This window comes from Haliotis rufescens, unplaced genomic scaffold (genome assembly GCF_023055435.1).
Source record: "Haliotis rufescens isolate VD_foot unplaced genomic scaffold, xgHalRufe1.0.p SCAF_97, whole genome shotgun sequence".
Taxonomy (NCBI): domain Eukaryota; kingdom Metazoa; phylum Mollusca; class Gastropoda; order Lepetellida; family Haliotidae; genus Haliotis; species Haliotis rufescens.
The window spans coordinates 411,782-434,103 of NW_025964391.1; the positions used below are offsets into that span (position 1 = coordinate 411,782).

Below are 22,322 nucleotides of genomic sequence, written 5' to 3' on the forward strand. Positions count from 1 at the left end.
TTGCATTTTGTTAGTCTGCTATCTCAATCTTGAAGTAAAAGCAAACAAAACTGAAACAATTTCTCACATAACACTAATTTCAACGTCTTGACCGGAAATTGGGCCAAGACCCTGGAGCTAAATCTCTATTCAATTATTCAATTTCGTACTCTGCTACTACCTAGGTATAAGCAAAGCAAAAGCAAAAAGCAAAGCCATAATCTTTTATAGAGAGAAATCACAATGAGAGACAATATGTCTGTAACCCTTATTTATTAATAATCATTTCAAATCTTTCATTTCAAGAGGCCATACAATGCAAGTCACTGTGTTGTATCCTTGGACAAGGTTATTGACTCCGCTTGTCCCGCTGTGATATGACTGGTAACAGTTGTTGACTGTAACGTGAAATGATCATTAAGCATCACTTACCCTTACTTAGAAACAAAATACAGCATAAACATATATATAAATGAAAACAGTGTATTGCAATAACCTTAACTAACGAGCAAAAGAATCGTTACCAACCAACATTGTTTGTTCCTACAAACAGAGCAGGACCAATGTCAAGGACGATACTTGTATTGTGGACCAATGTCAAGGAAGATACTTGTATTGTGGACCAATGTCAAGGACGATACTTGTATTGACAAAAGACATGAAGTAACAACACCATCACAAGTTATGCCACGAGAATCAAGTTGGCCTGATATGAAACCTATTGCATCAGTTCAGAGGATGAAGGGTTTGTTTTGGTCGGGATGTGCAAGGATGGGGGCTGTTGTAAGGGCTTGCATTAGCTTTTTCACTGCATGTTGGCAATTGTTAGATCATTCGAAAGATGTGTCTTTTTCTGAAGGTTGTATGGAGGGGAGGTGATGCCAGAAAAGTTCACTTCACATTTGCGATAATATGAGGCCAAACTTAAGAAATGACGCCATTCAGAAGAACTGGGTTGAATGATATTTGCTTCAACATTTCTTGCACCTGTCTGAAACATACCTTCCTAATGGCTGTATTGTGCTTATAAAAAGGGATTCAATAGGGTCTCGCGACACCTGTTTCTATATTGTGATGAGTATGTTAGTGAGTATGTCCTAATCCTGACCAATCTGAGGCAAAAACTGATCTTTGTGATTGGAGAAATGCATTTTACTGTATACTTGTAATACTTTCAATATTGTCACTATATTCAAAACGCTTTTGAAGACACGACGACGTTCAGCGGTATTTTTAGTGCAAACCCCACTTCAATAGGTTTCTTTAAAACTTCATTTATCCAAAACCTAATTTTATCAATATGTTTCCAAAGTGCACAGAAATTGTATCTCCTTTTTCTGTTTAATGTTTACAACAAACACTCAGCGTATCCCCTCTAACCATAAGCCCCCTCCGGGCAGGACCCTTAATCCACAGGGCTGTCCATAAATGTCAATTAACACCTTCTTACGTCGCAGGATCTTACGTATGGTCTTTTATTCTATAAAAATGCTTTATTATACTGCTATTTTCATTGTTCTGTTTTAAAATCGCCTATATCTGTACAGTTATTACATTTTAGCGAACAAGGACAAAACAATTACATTCTTTCCATTGGTTGAATTTGAAATGTGCCATAGGAAAACCTCAGCTTTCTTTTAAGAAGAAAAACAATCTCAGCCCCTAACAATGAAGAAAGAAAATGCATGACTCTACTCCACCCATCCCACCCCACACCTATTAGTATAACGTCTTATACATACAGACCATTACGGAATACGTCTTGCTTTGCATACTTACTACATATTCATGCTAACTTTGTTAAGTTCCTTCATTTGTGCCAAAACAAGAAAAGTTGTATTCTGTTGAATTAACCGTTGCTCTCTTCTGTAAATCATTGTACTGCATTTGACCGCGTTGCAAAAAGGCATATATTACAAAAAAAATTAATTTTATAATAGTTTACCTAATTTCATAATCACAAAAAATCTCCAGAAACGTTGATATGACCCACTCGTGGTTCGTGTCAGGGTCATATTCGCTCCAATTATGATCGTTGCTCAGTCCACACCAAGGTCCTACCATGAGTCTCTTCCGATCTGTATGCAGTCTTTACGACCTACGTCAGATCGAGCTTTCCTTCCACATAAAGCTGTGACTCCCTGATATAATGAAATACTATTCAATACATTAAATACAAGCGACAAAACCAATTCCATATTCATGAGAAATATCTGCTAAATAAGACTCCACTGAACGAACCCGGCTATATCATAAGCATTGCGTATATGAGTCATTATCAAAACTTGCAATGTCGTGACACAACGTGTTTCCTTCAGTTTCTACCTCTGATTTAGAAATGGACCCAAAGAGTTCCAAGACAAACGGGTGGAATAGATCTTCAACAACCCATTCTTGCCGTAAAAGGCGACTATGCTTGTTGTAAAAGACGACTAATGGGATCGGGTGGTCAGGCTCGCTGACTTGGTTGAAGCATGTCATCGATCCTAATTGCGTGGATCGATGCTCGTGATATCAATCACTGGATTGCCTGGTCCAGAATCAATTATTTACAGACCGCCGTCATAGAGCTGGGTGCGGCGTAAAACAATAAACCAACAAAGTTGAACCAACCAACCAAGACACACACCATCATTAATGCACGTGATAAATATGGGCTATATCCTCAGTGATGATGATTATTCGCTATCGACCTCACGACAGTTCAGCCTTGCTACCATTTATCATAATGACAATGACATTTCACCGGGATCTGTGATAAATACCAATTATTAATGATTATTAATTGGGCCATTATTTCAAGTTAACTGTTATGTATTATACATGGTAAAACTTTGACGTCTCCAGAACGATGTGACATTTACAGGTTGTGAAAAGGGTAAAAATGGGGCATGCAAGCTGTGTATTAATTAATTATGAGCTGTCGAATTACTGTACAGGGTGTGGTCATTTTCTTACTGATGAACAGCATCAATGAGTTTTGAGAACGTGGTTACATTCCGACTGAGTCAGGTGACCATATTTAGGCTATATTTAGCAGCAGATAACCTGCGCGAACTGAACGAAATGCACGTGTAGATGTAGTATTTCGTGCTATTGACCATGGTCACTGCTAAATATAACCTGACTGTCGATTGTTACCCGGGTTTTGACCACGTGATCAAAACTCAATTATGATGTTTATCGTTAAGAAAATGGACATTGCTCTGAAAAGTGTTTTTGGTTTGTTTGTTGTTTAACGCGCACTCAGCAATATTCCAGCTATATGACGGCGGTCTGTAAATAATTGAGTCTGGGCCAGACAATCCAGTGATTTACATCATGAGCATCGATCCACACAATTTGGATGGATGACATGCATTAACCAAGTCATCAACCAAGTCTGACCACCCGATGCCGTTAGTCGCCTCTTACGACAAGCATAGGCGCGGCATGTTTTCACTTTATAGGTGAGGTGGTGAAGTGAAATTGGTCCAAGATTATTGCTTTTATATAGCGACGTGCATGCACGTGTGTGTGTCTGCTTGTACCAGTCCGAACTGATGCGGATTTATAGTGCTAGCCCACTGATATACCATGGCGCAGTTTAACATGAATACCCCACTCAGACACAGTATACTGACAGTCCTTTCCTTGTTTTAGCCCCTTAATGTCGAGCGCCAGGCAGGGTAACAAGAAGTACCATCTTTTAACGTATTTTGGTATGATGCGGCCGGGGATCGAACCCAGTACCTTTCGCTCTCCGGGCGGACGCTCTACACTAGACCACGTAGGCGGTCTTTTTCACTTTAGAAGAATAAGCACGCGTCTTTGTTTAGTAATTGTGGCGTTGTGTGAGTCTATTTCAATTGGTGAGGACTATAAGCAATTAGGACAACTAAAATTATTTTGTTCTTGTCCACAGAACAATTGAGCAGTCTCGGACTAGCGCTAATTTCGAAGGCTATTAGTTAACCAGTACTAATGACGTCTGTCATGCAGGACTAAAAGAGAGAAAATAAGGAAAATATTATCATAATACTGCATATATGTGTTTAGGGTGTTTGCATGACTTGTAAACATAGCTTGTCCGCTAACATCAGAATGTATTATGGTCCGACTTCGATGAGTGATGGTTATTTTCTGACTAAGTTAGAACAATGGCTGCACTGTTGACCGGGCTTGGCGTTGAGGCGGGGTCGCGGTTTAAACGTTATATAAACACCAGGCTGTCAGTCAGCAGAGATGCTGAATGTTGTAAGCCCATTAATTGATAGGAACTTCGAGGCGTGAGCTCATAGCGTAACATATGGGATAACAGTTTATATAGCATGTGTAAACACGTGCAAATAAACATAAATATGTCTCGTGGAGCAATACATTTTAAAGGAGATTTTATAAGTCTAGTGGAAAATGAAACATTATACCATTAACGAATATATTTTCAAAAACACAGTGCCTTGTTAATAATGAGAACTCCATGTCGTACATACGTTTGTTTTAGCGTATCCGTGAACTGATAATATTCGCATGACTCATGAGATGTACATAGTCTTGCTTGACTATGAGGATCTATACTAAAACATCGTTACTTCAGTATAATAAAGAAGTTGTTATCCATAAACAATGTCCATGTCTACTTTGTCATCAGTCAATTTCTTTCAAATGCCTGTCAAACAAAACATATCTTAATTTTAGCGAGGGCACGGGTGGCCCAGTCGTTAGAGGCGCCGCGATTCGCTCTGCAGATTTGCGTCCCTTGGACACGCCAGACACCTATGATTGTGGGTTCGAATCCCGGTTCGCCCCGATTATGTTTCTAGGTTTGTCAGCACCATCCCCGTGTTCGTGGGTTTCACCGAAGTGGTAAACGTCTAAGACCTGCATCACTTCGGGCTTTCCTCCCGCATTAAGCTGACACGCCGTGATATAACTGGAATAATGTTAAAAGCGGCGTTAAACACAACTCACTCACTCACTTAATGTTAGCCCCCGGGATGAAAGGTGTGTTCAAAGAAATCATTCTCTAACCTAACGGTTGTAGTTGTTTCAGGCTTGACGTGGTATTTATGATCAGAAATACAAAACATCAATACGCACAGTTCATTTGAGCAACAGGTCAGTGTTTGCAATAACGCGAGAATGTCCGTCTATTTATGAAATCTCGCGATATTTACGTTGCCAATTTGCTGAGATTTAAATGTCCGACCTTCTTTAGACCATCATTCACCTCGCTTATCCAGTTTCAGTAAGAGTTATCTCCCCTTCTTTTCTTTTCAATGAACAGCATCGTGATCGGTTTGTTGTTTTCACTGTTAAAGCATACATATGTGGTATCCGAGTGGTACAGACGTACATATACTACATGCCAACAACCCGGGTTCGATTCCCGATGCATGGTTAAAAGTGAGACGCCCAATTTCTTCTTGACATTGTTGCAAGCGGAGTTAAATCTTACTCACTCACTCACTCATTCTGTAGTTCCATCTAAACTTAAACTGATATTCTTTTCTGGGCCAGAATTCTAAAAAATGGATATATATACATTTGGTAGACATATATAGATAAACTGTCTGGCAAAAGAAACTAAACACCCATATTAATGGATAAAATTGAAACAAACAAGAAATGGTTATTGGATGGCGATGTATTTGATACGGGTATCATAGTTGTTGTTGTTGTTTTTAACTTATGTTTGAAGTGTTTCGGTGACTGTATTCAGCCCTAGTTACCTTTTGATAATTCTAGCATGTTTTTGGGTCCAGTCCAATGTTCAAGTGTATACTTTATTTTGCCCGGCATTTTAGTTAAAATTGGAATTTAGAAACAACGGACGTCTGGTTATACAGCACACCACGGTTATAACAAGCTCAAAGGTACTGCTAGTTATATTTCGTTATAACCGAAGTTCGTTTTAAGCATATATACAAGATATATACAACAAATGACCGGGACAAAAAAAAGTTCGTTATATCCGTCAGCTCATTGTAAGCGTGTTTGTTATAAACGTAGTTTACTTTGACTACCCATGTGGTACATAGTACTTTGGTGAATATAGTTATGACAACAAACCTTAAGAGACCATTGAAAAAGGTTTTAACAAAGAAATGAATTGATACATGAATCCTGATATATTTAACCGATCACACATTTCTCCAGAAAAAAAGAACGTGTTTCGGTGAGTGTGCCCGTGTGACGGGTGTTATTCAGGCTGCAGTCCGACTCTGATGGGCCGGGGAAATTGCGATGGCTATTTATTCTTAAGTTTGTTCCCGCAATCTCTAGGGCCCAACAACAAACAACTGCTATCTTCCGTCAAACACTCCAGGTAAACTTTGATAGTCGGCAGATAAATCGAAAATGTTCATTCCCGCGACAGCATTAGTAGCGTAAGAACAGCCAGGGGATTGTGGACAGCGCTAATTTTCAGAGCCAGGTGATAGTTAAATAATTATAGAGTAACGAGGGAGGGGGCTCAAGTTTAAGTAGTTAAAAAAATTTAATACGATGTTTATTTTTCAAATACAATATTTGACAAAGACAGCCATCTGCATATTTCTGATTGTGATTGTATGTTAATGTTTTCATCAATACTGATTATAGAATCACTATGACAGTCATATTCTTTTCAAGTGTGCGTTAGTGACAAACATCAAGTGTTATGCATTATCAAGTTCTATGCATCACTCAAGTCTTTATTAGGTTGCGAATGTTATATAATAGTAATATAAGTATTTCAAATTATGAAAACGTTCAAGTGGTGATAACTTTATTGGGTACTAGTATTCAGACACCACCACAGGTTTATCCTCTTTAAAGTAGTGCTAATGATGACGAAGCTTTCTGCCAGGAATGTTGTGTGTATTAGAGAATGTATCTTAAGTCTTAATAACGGTACGTTCTGAGATGTGGTAATCGCAGCTTGTATATGAAAAATGCCACAACTTATGATATAGTAACAATAATGTCCTCTAATAGAAACACATCAACATCGTGCACTATATACCTACTGGTATTCCACCAAAATGGCATGTAAACAATATGAACACTTATGGAATTAAATATGCAACTGCATACTCTGGTCCTGTTAGCATCATATATGCAATAAGGGTACAATGTGTGAAACACATTTCTGGTGTCCCCCGCCGTGATATTGCTGGAATATTGCTAAAAGCGGCATAAAAACCAAACTCACACACGCATATATGCAATAGACATAGATATTGGCGATGTTCTGCTTGGTGCATATGCATATGAAGTGTTCTTTTATATCGTAGTGTCTTTGTTATGAATAAAGTCAATGAATGAATGAATGAATGAATGAATGAATGAATGAATGAATGAACCTAGCTATACAGATTGTTGTGAATACTTATATAAGGATCCATTACTCTTACCAAATATCCAATATATATATATATATATATATATATATATATATATATATATATATATATATATATATATCTATCTATCTATCTATCTATCTATATATATATCTATCTATATATATATATAAGTAAAGAGAGAGAGAGAGGGAGAGAGAGAGAGAGAGAGAGAAAGAGAGAGTCTCTCTGATCATTGACTTGGAGACAGCCAAACAGCCAACGGAAGAAACAATAATGATTAAAGGTGAGTGAGTACGGTTTTACGCCGTTTTTAGCAATATTCCAGCAATATCACGGCGGGTGACACCAGAAATGGGCTTCACACATTGTACCCATGTCGGGAATCGAACCCGTAATGATTAAAGGAAGACGATATGCGACAATATCATGACTTACTATCCATTAACAACAAATGGATCCACAACCATCAAGAAATACATGGAAACGCTTCATTTTGGCTGAACATAGTTTTCACGTGGTGAAACTCACACATTATTTCATTTAAAATTAATATGAACACGAGGAGCGAAATTATGACAGCGTGAGCATTTACCCGGTATACCGTTCTCTCTACTCGTCTTGCACGAAGCACAAATTAGTGAGAGGATTGTGGTGACAAGACTCCGTCGTTACACGTACCTTCGACATTTCCTCCAGCAGAAGTAATACAATTGAGTGGAAAGGCATTCTGCTTCCTATCCCGCAATTCCTTATCAAATTCGCGGGTTTAGGTTGAGGACATTTCAAGAAATGTGTCTCGGGGTCGAAATCTCGCAATCTGTGAATCAAAATCCATGGATACATTGAAGCTGAATATCTCACTTGAAAATCAAATGGACAATTCCCTCTCCCTGCTCCAACATCCTTGATCGTCCTGGGCATATTTATGTTAACTCTTTGTTGTATGACGTCATTGGCACTCCGATTCCAAACCAAAGATGCACGTGTACGTTATAGAGTTAGTTAAGTGGACATTTGTATAACTGGGGATTTGTGGCAGTGTGTACAGACATTCGAACAACGCGTTTCTTTCCATTAATTCTAAACATGATAATTTAATAGCACTAAAATATAGTTTCTTGAAGTGACTTGTTTTAGAAAAAAATTCATGGATAACGGAAAACTTTAATTAACGTGCAGATAATTCAAGAGACACAGACTTCGTGGGAATAAGATATGCTTAAAATCTAAGTCGCTATAGCCATTATTGATAAAAGAAGACTAGAAAATTTAACGGTCGTAATACATTTTACCTGGCTGACAAATTTCACTGCGCTAGTTTCACGTTGCAAAATCATAAGTTTCAAAGCGATATTAAATCAGCGTTTGAATAAGAGTCTTCTTTGCCACAGTTTCTTTTGCGTAACCTTCAAACATGTCAAAAGAGCCGCGAAGCTACAATCCGTTTATTGTGTCACCTGTGCGATATAGCTCATTATTGTATGCGAGTTTGATGTCACCGCCTAGACAGTCCACTTCCGGTGGTTTTCCTCCCTCGGTAAGAAGAAGTCTTACTTGCTTTGTAACCTACCCAAGCCTGTGTTTTATCTTGGGGTCTCTTGAAAAGTTTATATACAGTGTTGGAGTATATGATATAGATGTGAAAAAGGCTTATTGGTCCAACAAATTCTTAACGTGAATCACACAAACTATACGAGGTACACGTTTTATTGATGGAACAGCCGCCGTGGTTATTTCTGTACGCTTTTCCCTGTGTATTTGCATATTAGGAAGCCTGGTTTGTGGATCTGGGTCATACGGCGGCGCTTTTACTGCCCAAGGATTTTCGTTGTTTGAATTACAGGTAAGAAATATATTGCTGATTAATATCTGTGCAGTTTTGATCGAAAAAGAGAGCCGGTAGATGCTTGAACACAGTGATCGCACAGTCTGCACTTCTATCGCGTGAAGCCAACGCATTTGCAAGTGTACCCAGGGCCGGTATTTCAGATCATTCCAAAGCAAATTGCAATAGCGTATTGGTTATGAAATGCAGAATGACTGGAGTATCAGCTAAGATTGAAAAAATGAAAACGTATCGTAACGATTGATTTGCAGGATTATGTACAGCTATGTGTAAAATGTTCTGATCATGAAGTAAGCCGCCATTTTGGATAGTGAAGCATATGAGTCGGCCATTGGCAGTAGCCTTCGTTCAGGTGTGTCGGGGTACAAAATATTCCTTCTCACTTGCGGAGAGAAACGCCTTGCATCTCCTCACTTAAGTTGTGAGTGCAAATGTGTAAATAATGTCTCAGCAAGTAATGTTGTTACAGTAAGGTACAGTAAGCTGATGGCGGACGCCGGCCTATCCATCCCCCGTTCACCTTGTAACTTTGCCTTGATTATTCACTGTTGCGCCTCTTCCCATTCGAACATGATGTTTGGATAGATCTAGTGTATTGTCTCTATTCTCACCAGACCACCATATTCGAATGTGTCAATATTAAAGTTTTAAAAGTCCATGGAAATGCGTTCCATTTTGTATTTTTACTAGAGTGAACATTGCTTATTCATTCATACGGATGAGTGACATTGTATGAATCATATCGTGATTCACGGTGATCATATCATTGTTTGATCGTTGATCATTACACATAGACTATGTGCACCGGTCAAATATACAGCAGGCGTCCTTTCAGAACAAAAAAACACCTATGATTGTTCCATTCATGATGTTGCTTACTGATGTTCACATCCAGTAACTATTTTGATATTTTTTTATGCTAAACGTGCATTTATATTATTTACTATTTTTTCTTGTCTGATCCAGCCTTAATGGATAGATAGACCTACTACTTCCAAAGTCCATGTACATCTATGAATCAGAATTTCAATCTAGTTCTATTTTGGCAAATGTGTCAGCCTATAATACTAGTAATAGTGTTTTGCTGGTTAATGTTTGTTTAGTCCTGATACTACTGCAGTAAATTTTTACATGGTTGAGGTCAACATGCAATATCTCCGACATATGCTTGGTCATGCCTGCTGGCCTCTGTGGATATCTGGTTCAAGCATGGCTTTACAGAAAACAAATCAATGAATGGGGACTATCTTGTCATGACCAATTGTGGGTGGGAGGTATTGTTGTCTGAGGTCAGCTGGGGTGAAGGAACAGCATGTTTTGTTGAACTGGTGTTTCAGGCACATTCCTGAATAGCCTGCAGCCAGTGAACAGGTTTAGGTTTTGAAGTGATGGAAATTTGATGAATTCAGTGATTTCAATTAAATGCTTCTGAAAGAGGACTTTTGATGTCATTTATGAAGAAAAAGCACTTTTCTTTTCATTTAGTTTTTCTTGTTCTTTTCTTGTTGACTTCTCACTTGGTATCAGCAATACTTACAAGAGATTAGTTAGATTATGAAAGTGACTTCAGACTATCACCCTACTGTTTTGGAAATATATCTGATAACAGACATAGGATAAAGAATGTCACATTTAAGATAATATGCTACTGAAGACAATGCTGTGAATCTCCTACTGCTTACAATGAAATTTAACTGCAGGTAATATATGTCACTATTAGCTATTGATATTGTACTATACAGTGTACTACATTAAAGGGTGTTTGGGATCCTTAAGTCAAACAAAACCCTAAATATTCAATTGTTAACATAAGGGTTATGACATTGATGAGGATCCTATGCATTTTGACTTCAATTTGCAATTTTGAATTCTGACAAGTCAGGCTTTTTGTTTTCAATCAGAAGTGAGATAACTAATCAAACAGTTTTCTGCCACTGTTTTCAATAATGTTAACCTTCATATGATTAGAAAACAACCTCCCCATATTTAAATCATGTGTGTCTTTGTAAAAATTGGATCAATGTATCCAGAAAATAAATGCCTAATATTTGGAACTGGACAGTGGTCATGTAACTACTAAGTGTAAGCACGGTGGTAGTTCTAAGGCTGCCTGAGCCTTACTTCTGAAGCATATCCTGCTGATCACATCCCACACCCTGTAATTAATTTCAGGATATGTGGTTATGGGTTGTGTTCAAGTGTGGTTGATCCATACAGGCAGTACGCAGTAATTACTAGCCACAGCACACACTATTGTACCATCAATACACTACACAAATGATATGCTTGGGTCGTTCAAGTCACTGCAGACAAACAGCAGCCAGACAGTGAAGAGGTTGGGCATTATTGCAAGATCAGCAATAAATGTTGGCTTCACTGTATTGATAATCAATAGTTAGGTTCCGTCGTGTCAAACTGAAATCCTGATTGAAAGAGCGTGTTGTGACTACATTTACCATCATGTGTGAGATCATCATGAATTGGTGAAGCCCAATCTTAACTTCATTAGAATTCACTAAGCAGGATGCTTAAACAAGAAGAAACGAATGTAGGTTTTGAAGCAGGATGTAACCAAAGTTAGTTGTTTTCAAGTACTATTCCTGTTATTTGTGAGACAGTTTGTCAATGTGCCTTACTTCAGCACATTCATTCTTAATGTGGGTCTAGTTTGCTTTCTTATTATGTGTAGACTTATTGTGGTGCTCTGTTTGAAACTAGTGACACTAGGCAACATGTTTTTGAAAATGTTTTTTTTTGGTTTGGTTTGTTGTTTTACACCGCACTCAGCAATATTCCAGCTATATGATAGCGGTCTGTAAATAATCAAGTCTGGACCAGACAATCCAGTGATCTACATCATGAACCATGACCATAATTATCTATGTCGATAAGTTGAAACCTTGTCAAATATTAGCATGATTAACATGATTAATGCTAGAAATGAAATGTATAGGACACTATGTTAAATGAGTACTTATTCCACAATTCTGAACTTAGAACACAAAATAATATTTTAAGCTATTTTAAGAAACATTTCACCATAAATGCAGCATTCCCGTTTACCGATAATTACCAGTTTGTTACCGGTAAAATTAGGCATGGACCGGTAATTCATGTGGCTGCCAGTCCCAATGGACCGGCAAATCAAGTACCTTATAAATCTTTGTTGTTGAACAAAACATCGGTGATATTCAAATAAGTACATTTTTCGAACAAAGTCAGCTTGTCTGTTACCATCAGGGTTTCCCCTTGTTTATTTCTAGGTTAAATGTCCATTTGTAGTGACTTCGTCTTGAAATATTTAAAAAGAAAAAGAGAAAATTGTGACTGAAGTGTGTGTGAATGACGTAAAGATCTGACTAAGTTGCTTCAGAGATGACATCTTTGCACAGAACATGATGTCGAAAGAATTAAAACCATATAATTTTCATACATTTTTATATTTGTTGAAAGTTGGGACTGGCTAAAATAAGGGGGGACTGGTAATTTTTAGAGTTGCCAGTCCACAAGGACTGGCAGTTTCAAAAGCCAGTAGGAACACTAAAATGTCTCTTCTTAGACATGTTTTGTATTGTTCATGTCTCAGACACCTAACTACAGTGATCCCTCCCTCCAATGCTGACTGAAGGATCCAAATAATTGAGTGTATAGACGATTCACAGTTTAACCGAGGTGGAGTTGAAGGGGGTAGATGACCAACACAACAGTACATGCTGTATGACAAGAATATGGTATTGATTTGTCCCTGGCTGATAATTTCTTTCACTTACAGTTACTCCCAATATGTGACAAAACACAATGAATGACAACACATTGTGATGGAACTTGTATTTATTGATTTCCTAGACAAGTAAATGTAATGTGTGACACTGCACAGCTGGTTGGGAAACATGGAAGGAGTGTGTGTCCAGAGAGTGTAAATGACAGTAACTATCTAGTCCTGTATTTCACATTGTATATCCTGTATCTATCTACAGTCAGTGTATATGGTCAGATATCACATGTGGCTAGGAAATCAGCCCCAGCAGCGCATTCTGTGGGATATCTTCTCAGTGGTGATATTGACTCCTCCATGTGGGATCATCTTTCGGTGGAGTTTTCTTCTTTCAGCTGCCAATGTAAACTGATCGGAACTGGCTGTCACTGATAATCTACACAGAATAGTTCTTAGGAAAGTAGTTTCTTGTTTGCTGTAGCTTCTCTCTGTAGGGTGTAGTCATTTATCTACATGACCTGACCTTGATAGTATTACAGATATGACAGCCCCAATTACAGGGTACAGGCTGGAGTTATTGAGTGAAACACAGATGTCACTGTTCTTATGCTCTGCTAAGGCGGATAGTGAATGTCCTGCCAGAATTCTGGGTTTTATTCCCCTCACGGTTCATTGGGTACAATACATTGTGTTATGGTATGCAGGGTTTGACATGAGCTAAATCCTGCTTGTCCACAATTAATTTAGGAATTGTTGTTTTTATAACATTACTACCTTTTTGAAAGTGTTTCTGATCCTTACAACTTTGGATTGGTCACGCCTAGTGAATGCGTCGAACCCTGGTATTCTTGCTATCCCATGTACATTACTTGGTTTTTATCGATAATTATAATAAATTGGAAACCATTCAAAAGTAAGAACGTTTCGTTCGACTAAGGTTACCTCTGACATGGTCAAGTTGCTTTGGTTATGTAGGGAAATGGGCCAGTGCCTCATATTCTGAGTCACTGGTTTGTATATCCTGGTGTGGATGGAAAATCTCTTATGGGACTTAAAATCCTATTCACTGATGATCTGCCTAGGTTGCCAAGGTTTTTATTCACAGTCGTGACGACCATGGCCAACTTCAGAAGGTGTGGGGTTGTGCGAGACCTGATTGCCTACTCTGACATTTCTCTCAATATCTTACATCCTGTTATCAGGCTTATTACAGCACATTATCTGCTATCATGGCACACAGCAATACTGTGGCCAGGTCCCATCAAACCTGGCTTTAGTGTGTCAAGTGGAGTGAGTTTATGGTGTCCTTAGACATGTATGTTCATGTACTATTAATATTATATCACAGCTTTTGAATTAAGGATTGGTGTGATTATGTTGGTAAGAGTATGTACATACAGTGAAGGGAGAACATGTTCGCCTTCCATTTGGAACATTTGGAGTAAACATGTTTATTGCATTGTTGACAGTAAAGATTTATGATAAACTTCAGGCCAGCTCTGAGTTTACCTGTTGTAAATTGTCACTGATATTTCGTAGGACTGCAATTTTACAAAGTTTAAGAGAACGACGACAGCTGTAAACAGTGCTGTATGCATCTATTGTTCACAGTCAGTGCCAAAATCATTTAAGTCTACTAACTAGAATTTGGTTTAAGTGTTAGTATATGGATTATTATTTGCTGCGCTTTCTAGACTGGACAGAATATTACTTGACTCATCCTTCAGACCAGAAGTGCCAGTTGCACACTGCTTCCATTAAGTAGTGCCTCCTATTAATAAAATACAGAATAGAAACTCCTATTAAAACATGTCCTTGCTTTTTAGAAGGATTGATCCTTTGGCTAGTATTCCAATAAGTGTCCCGTTGGCTTCTTGTTGTTTTTTCTGTGCACTATTGAATACAGTTATATGTTGAAGTGATAGTTTATGTTTTCAAAATATGGGTGACCCTTTGGTAGGCAGAATATCTCTTTCCATCAGTACAACTGAAAAAGGATAATTTATTTGGTAGGAAGTTCAATAAGAAGTTGAGCTCAGTCAGAGGTTGAACATGATTAACATCAAAGTATAGATTTATTGTTTCTTTTATTAATCCTGCCATTGTGAAGCATTTCAAACAATTCTCAATCAGCTCAGAAAGGTTGTTACCTGAATAAATAGAGGTTATATTTTTTTTTAAACATTACAAAGATAATGTATTATGTGTCATAAACTCAGCTGTTATACTTTGTGCATTGCAGCAAGCACACATAACAATCATATTGGTGATGTAGCCTTAAGCAATATCACACGATTAAGCAAGTGTTATCAAGATATTTCTCAATGTTACTCCATGGTATGCTTGTTATCAGCTCCAGGTATAATCTCTGCCCTAGGCTGTGGACATTACAGACTGGCCTGGCCGATCAGGTCAGCCAGACAGAAGGTTGTTGGGCTGCAGATGGCCAAGGGTAATGCTGTTATGTAATGGTATGTGGAAGTTAATGGCCCACATCCCTTGGTCCACCTTGGTTGAGGCCTGTCTGGTTTGTTACATTTGTGAGGGACAAAACAGAGGATTGGGTTTCACAAAATGCCCCAGCTGGTTCAAGGCTGAAAGCATTCCTGATTTTCACTAGATAAACCCCAAATCTGTGATGCTTCAAAGAATTGTTTCAAATTTACTGTCAGTTTGATTTGTGTAAATGTAAGAAATTACATTTGCAGGTTTGTTTAGTTGATAATAAGTACTTAAAAATGATTGAATAAGCATGATTTAAGGAAGTCCTTCATCACAATGTTTTCAGTTACTGTCAGTGTGTTATGTGTAAACGTGTGATATTAAATCTATATGATACCACTTCAAAAGCAATTGAATAAAGGAAGCAATATTTCTATAAGCATAATAACTTTATCTTTTTTAAAGTACCTTTGTTGAGAAAACTTTTGATCACAATATACAACGATATAAAGGTTGAACATGACTGGAAGTCATAAGTCAGCACAAGCCCTGTGCTGTAATCAGAAAGCTCGGGTCAGTTACCTTAGTCATCACTGTTGGGTTAATGCAAGATAAGCAGGTAAGTTGAAACTTGGTCCTAATGCTAAATGATTACCCTATGAACTATGTATTCACCCTTCGGCTAGTCAGGCGAGTTAATTGAATTTATTGGCCATGTTCATAGTATGTGAACTTTGGATAAGTGTAAAGTAAATTTATGCCTATCCACGGCAGATTACTCATGGATGTGTTGTTAGAGCTCCTTGTTGAATAAATGTATATAATATGTGAAAGAGTCAACTGTGTAAGGGTAGACACAAGTTGTGTTTGAAATTAATGGGGGAATGGAACTCCTATGGTTTATTTAAATCGAGGAATACCTCCAAACCTTAGTAATTGGGTTATGACAAGGGTTATGACTTTCATGCTTCATTTTTCATTAAGAAAAGTAATATCAAACTCAGTCTTGTGTCACGCAAACAAGCTTTCAAGCACTCTTTTGTCTACATCTATTTTCCTGTTTATCTTTGAACAACATAAATCATGTATATTGTAATCTAACAAGAAAGAAGATTGATTTTGTCTGCAGTTTTACATTTGAAGAAATGTTATTTGTCCAGTTCATAGCTATATTCATGGTATAGTTTGCAGAAAATTCATTTTGTGAAATAATCACTAGGTGACCTGAATACAAGCCTGGGGTGCTGCCACTTTGATAATCCTGTATTGCAGCTAAAAGTGACATTAAATCTTCCTCTCATGATTATGGACCATCCATGAAACGAGAACATCAGTTGTCTTGAGCAGTGTGTGAATTAGCAACTGTTTCTGGTCTGCCTATTTAGGTCAGTGTTGCACTCCATGGTTATATAGGCATTGATCTGAACTTGAATTGTCCACAACCTTGGTACATTACCATTATCCGAAAATAGTATGAACAGAAATAAATCAATACATGAAGCATAGACGTGGTAGCCATGTGACTCACACAGTACATGTGCAGGAATATGTCATGGGATTTCCATGCATAATGCTGTGTGCTGTCTGGTGATCTGTGATCCTGTGATCCATAATGCTGGTTTATTAGTATCATATATCTGTCTATTGAAGTTATTGGATGTAGGGTGAGATGACATAGTTCATTTTCAATTTGAATTTCTGTGAAAAATATTACATCACCCATTACATTTATCATAATAATTGAATAACCTTGTGTCAGATATATGCCAGGTGGTTGTAGCTACTTAAAACATGAAAGTCTGTGGGAAAAAGTAGTAAAATGTAGTTTTAAGGGCTTTTCTTTTCGTACTACCGTATATCGCTGTGTATAAGGCGAGTTTTTCGTACCTAAAATAAGGGGGCTAAGAAGGGGGGTCGTCTTATACACGGAGTCGAAGATCTAACATTTTTTTCCCACTGGCGATGTCAACCGGCGTCCGATAGCCAGCCCAGCATTTGACAATATAACTTCGCATTTCGTCCTCAATAACTGTTCCAATAACTATTTCCATACATAAACATGATTTGTATCTCTTTCCCTTGAATAAAGTTTAATAATTTCTGCAAATAAAGTTGAAATGACCCTCGCCTCGATGCAGATTGACACGGTAAAACAATCAACATCCGCGAGTAGAGAGCCGGAAGTACCGGTAAGCATTTGCATATTGCACATGTGACCTAACATGTGATAACCGGTGAAGCTGAAATCAATTCCCGCTGTTTTTACAGTTGTATTAACAAGTGTTGGAGACGGTGTGTACAAGTGATTGTGGAATAAACACGCTGAATGTGAAGCAAACATAAGTCTAGTTAGTTACAACATAGTTAATTGGCGATTAAATTACTCACCATTGTCTCTTATATGTTATTACTTCATAAATGAATTTTATTTTACGGGCCCCAATTTGGTGTCGTACCGTGTAAACACAAAATGGCGACGTGTGCTGGAGTTACACACGCGACCTATCGTTGTAGAAAAAAAAACAACGCAAGATAAACATATTTTTATTGCATATATAAGGTTTGTGTGCGCACTTGTAATGTGTGCGAAATACGCATCAGTCGGAAAGCGCACGTTAAATCTCCAAAGTAACTAACTAACTTCTGATGTCCGTGTGCGAAATACGCTACAGTCGGAAAGCGCACGTTAATCTTCTATATCAGTCAGACTTGTGATATGTTTCATTCCCGGTCGCCTTATACACGGAGTATAGGATTTTGGGTTGATTTTTAAGGCGTGTACAGGGGGGTCGTCTTATACGTGGGGTCGCCTTATACACAGCGATATACGGTATATTCGTTGCAGTTTCAATTAATATTGTGTGAAGACAACACTTATTATGTAATGCTCCATGAAACCGCAAGGGATGCAGCCTCTGACTGGTCCTGCCTCCTGGGGTGTAAGGGAGGCTGAGAGGGGAGGCTTGAGACATGGGGAGGCAAGGGAAGTGCATCTGTGCATATTGATTGGTGACCTGGGTTGTAATTGATTGTGCCGTGTTGGCTGGAATGTGTGTATTGTGCAGCGGTATCTGAGAGTTCAGCTATCTGTGGTGTGTGTTGGTGACTCACTCTCCGCTGTCCTCCGCCTTGTCATAGGTTCCACACCACTCTGTGCCTCTTACTCCAGTCTACACATGGATATGCTCTAATACCTCACCAAGCTACAGGACTATACCATAATACTGGACTTGAAACCACATGCACATTTTGGGATAAGACTGGTTTGTATTTATGTGTAATTTCAAAATCTAATATGATTCAACCCATTACTGTATTTATTTTCATTTCATTCCTGTTAAAGGGAGTGGTCAAGTTCTGTGAGGATTGTAATCACAGGCTGATTCTCCTGAGCATATGGGAGATCAGCTTTGGTTGGCATTCAGCACTTATATCAGAACCAAACACTCAAAGATAATTCCACCGTTCCTTGCTTTGCAGATATTTCCTTAAACTAGGATTGGTGTTGGTGCTAGATTGATTGTCTTTAATCCATGTTGTTATCAGTTCGGATATTGCTCTAGGATAACAAGATTGGGGCAATGTATTCAACATCTGGAGTTGAGCATAAGGGAATGGTGGCTATATTGTTGATGGAACAGGATACTGTTATGGAGGAAATGTGCACAGTGGTTTTATTAGGGAAACAATGGAGCTGTTATATGGAAGGAAATGTTCGTATTAGAGAATTGGCTAAACTTGTATTACGGATGTTTCATGGAATTTGATTTTAAAACTGGAAATACTTCTCGGACACATTGTGGAAATATCTCTCCCACATATTATCAATCTGTGAATGAGATTGTTTTGTCAGGTTGGGTGATAGTGTCTATCTAGGAGTGTAATGATTGCTGTGCTGCTGATGTACAGGAGATCTGTGTGTGGAGTTATTTCAGCTATGTAGTCTGAGGCTGATTATCCTATACCATTATCTCACATACATAATATCAGCTCTTATTCTACAAGGCAGTTTACTGTTTATTCACATCCAGTGAGTGAGTATTGCTTTGAGATACATCAGCAGTATTGCTATTCGCAGTAAGAAATGTGTATTTATATGTATATGTATAAATATATATTTATCATGTACATATATATACATATATGGAAAAAGAATCTTGTGATCTAGGTTTGTAATGGCCAGTGTCAGATGACATTCTTATGGGAATATAAAGTCTGTGGTTACCACTTAAAGACTACTTTATGCTCAGTAGGAAAGTAAGATGTTTGAGTAAGAATGTAAGTGATTGGAGTAAATTATTCGCACTTGTACAGACTTCAGTGCGGTGTGCACATAACATTCAGAGACTGTGCCTGGTAATGTATTGTAAATACAACTACCAGTATGCCTAGAACATCTAGCTAATTTAGTGAAAATTTGGTTTATCAGACAAAAAAAATGGAACATTAACCATGTCAACAGGACAAGTCATTTTGAAATGAAGGTATAATTAGCAGAAAGTGTTTGATATTACACTGTATAAGGGTCTGAAAACCTTTTTTGAATTGATGATTTGCAACATATTGCATATAAGTCAAACCTTGACACTAATAATGCACAAAAAGTAATCCTAATGAAATTCATCCAGTGGAGTGTTTTGAGCCACTACACTTTGTGAGCGTCTGTCGGCACCCCTCACACAGGTTAGACTGACCAAACCGCTGGTTGTGGGTTGGCTGGCAGTTAGTTTATCTCTATTCCAGTAAACATGGTAAAGGTGAATGGTTACCTCTGAAGGGTTTTGATGTTTATCTTGACACAGGAAAGCCATTATCAGTTGTTATAAGTAGATCCTGGACATTAATGGAGCACAGGGACATGATGTTGGTTGTACACTTGATATAACTCTGACTCACTGGGTGACAGACTCTGCGTGTCACTGAGGGCATGGGTGGCCCGGTGAACTAATGCTGCGATTCACTATGCAAAACATGTTCAACGTCTTTGACCTGCATCTCTTCCGATCTTGCTTGCACTAAAAGTTGACACACCTTGATAATGATAGGAAGGCAATACTGTTTAAAGTTGTGTAAACCCAGCACACTTGCTCTACCTGACTTGTGACACAATCTGGCTTTAAGAATTCTGGGGCAGAAGAGGTTGTCAGTATCCGGGTACAAATGCTGACTAAATGGGGTTGGGATGGTCAGAGGTTTGGTGAACTGAAGGAACACTGACCAGTCTTATTTTGTCATACCTTTGATGGCATGAAACCTTGTTACATGTTATCCTCCATAATCTGAAAATGAGGTAAGTGTATGTGGTATTTTGCTGACCAGGGTGTGAAACACAATTCACTCGGTCATCCAAATGCTGTTGAACACAGAAAATCTTATCATTAGCCCCAATTTGTGAATAGACTTACAATTATGGCAGACTGTTGAGTAAAAAGAAAATCTGGTTGTTTTTAAAATAATTCTTTGTACCTATGCTGCCACTACATTCGAGATGGAAGCTGATTAAACTCGATGATTCATAATTTCGGCCCTCGGAAACATTAGCATATTTTTCAAAGATTCAGGTTTGTGATTCTAAGTTTGATAGTAGCAGGTGTACTAGAATAGAACAATTCATGATGCATTTTTATCGGAGGTCACACTGTACAAGTCTTTATGAGAAGAATTTTCCCCTGATTACATCTTCTAATTAACATGTGTCATTGTACACTGTTTGAATGAAACTGAATTCAGAAGATGACAGGTAACTTGATTGACTTTAAATCAACACTGATAATATGATATGACCTCTCCAAATTTAGAAGAAGGTCGTCCATCACTGCTACCTTGTTGCTGGAGGTCACATGAGGAGGTTGGTGGAGCATGACCCATCTATTACAATAGCTGCAGCCCAGGGCATGGAGGCAGGTGTAACACAAGGAGTGACTGTGACTGTGGTGTAACTCCTGCTATGGTTGTCTTTGCTGATAAAGCATGCTCCCATAGATCAGGTTATATACTGCCTCAAGCAGGATAATACCTTAACGCCTATCCTTAATGTTAAGGCTTCACGTAGAGTTCTTGTATTATTTCTAAATGTCAAGGTGTTGCGAAAATATTAAGATTGATATCTAAATGTAACATACTCAATGGTGTATGGAAATTGAAAATAATGGGATTTTTTGTAAATCCACACGAGTTGGACATGAGAAATAATGAGTTTTCTAGAGTCCACACAGGATGGACATATCCATAGAGAATAAAGAGTATTATTGATTGTCCACACTAACTAGATGTAAGGAATAAAAGAATTGTTTGATTTCCACATGGACAGGAGATAATAGGGAAAAGTGAGTATTGTTAGTCCACTCAAATTTGACACAAGCAGGGCTTGATTAAAGGAACCTGATTTAACTTGCACACTGTGCATGTTGACATGAAAACATAGTTGCACCTAACAACCAGGTTGCATAAATTGCCATTAATGTAACAAAGTTTAAACATACATGCATAAACTAATCTAAATAAATACAATTTCTGATGATCTGTTCATTGCTTAACATAAATTGATGACGTCTTGCTGTAATTTCGAATAGCAACGTGTGCACATAAAACTACTCAGTTATGGCCTCAGGTGGCGCATGATCTATCTCGGCCATTTCTTGAATGCATTGCTCACTGACAGTGCAAATATATGTGTGTGAGCTTTCTATTTACAGGCTGCATGGGAAAGCTCCAATTAACAGTTTTCTGGGATAAGTTTATTTATCATTGACGGGCCATCCAAATGAAGAAAAAGGATGAACAAGGCTGTCTTAGGCTGCTGAAAGTAAAACTGGATCAAGGCCAACAATTGTTAGTACATGATAGAGCTAAACAACAATCTGTTCCTGTGACCTGCCACCTCATCAGAGAGGGATGTCCTGGAATGTACTGGTATCTGTTGCTATGGCATGTGTAGCCTATAGGACTGTGCCGCTACTAGTCAGCTGGTACCACCAAGTCAGCCAGTTAAATAGGCCTCTGGGTTTGATGT

At 38.2% G+C, this 22,322-nt stretch overlaps 1 protein-coding gene and 1 long non-coding RNA gene across 10 annotated transcripts in view; one reads left to right on the plus strand and one right to left on the minus strand.

Annotated features, from left to right (window-relative positions):
- Positions 1–272: 272 nt before the first annotated feature.
- Positions 273–8,843, minus strand: LOC125377718. The gene is made up of 3 exons (XR_007219775.1): positions 8,600–8,843; positions 7,986–8,124; positions 273–377 (listed from the first exon to the last, which is right to left on the minus strand). It is a non-coding gene; the product is annotated as an uncharacterized LOC125377718 (long non-coding RNA).
- Positions 8,844–9,017: 174 nt separating this feature from the next.
- The window catches only part of LOC124138494 (protein hu-li tai shao-like), a 56,219-nt gene continuing 42,914 nt past the window's right edge, over positions 9,018–22,322 (plus strand). For 8 of the 9 annotated variants that reach the window (XM_048391752.1, XM_046505168.2, XM_046505173.2 and 5 more), the window contains exon 1: positions 9,018–9,150. The gene's annotated coding sequence lies outside the window, so the exon portion shown is untranslated. Of the gene's footprint in view, positions 9,151–18,437; positions 18,574–22,322 lie in introns of those variants that run through there. The other variant, XM_048391753.1, reaches the window with a different exon arrangement.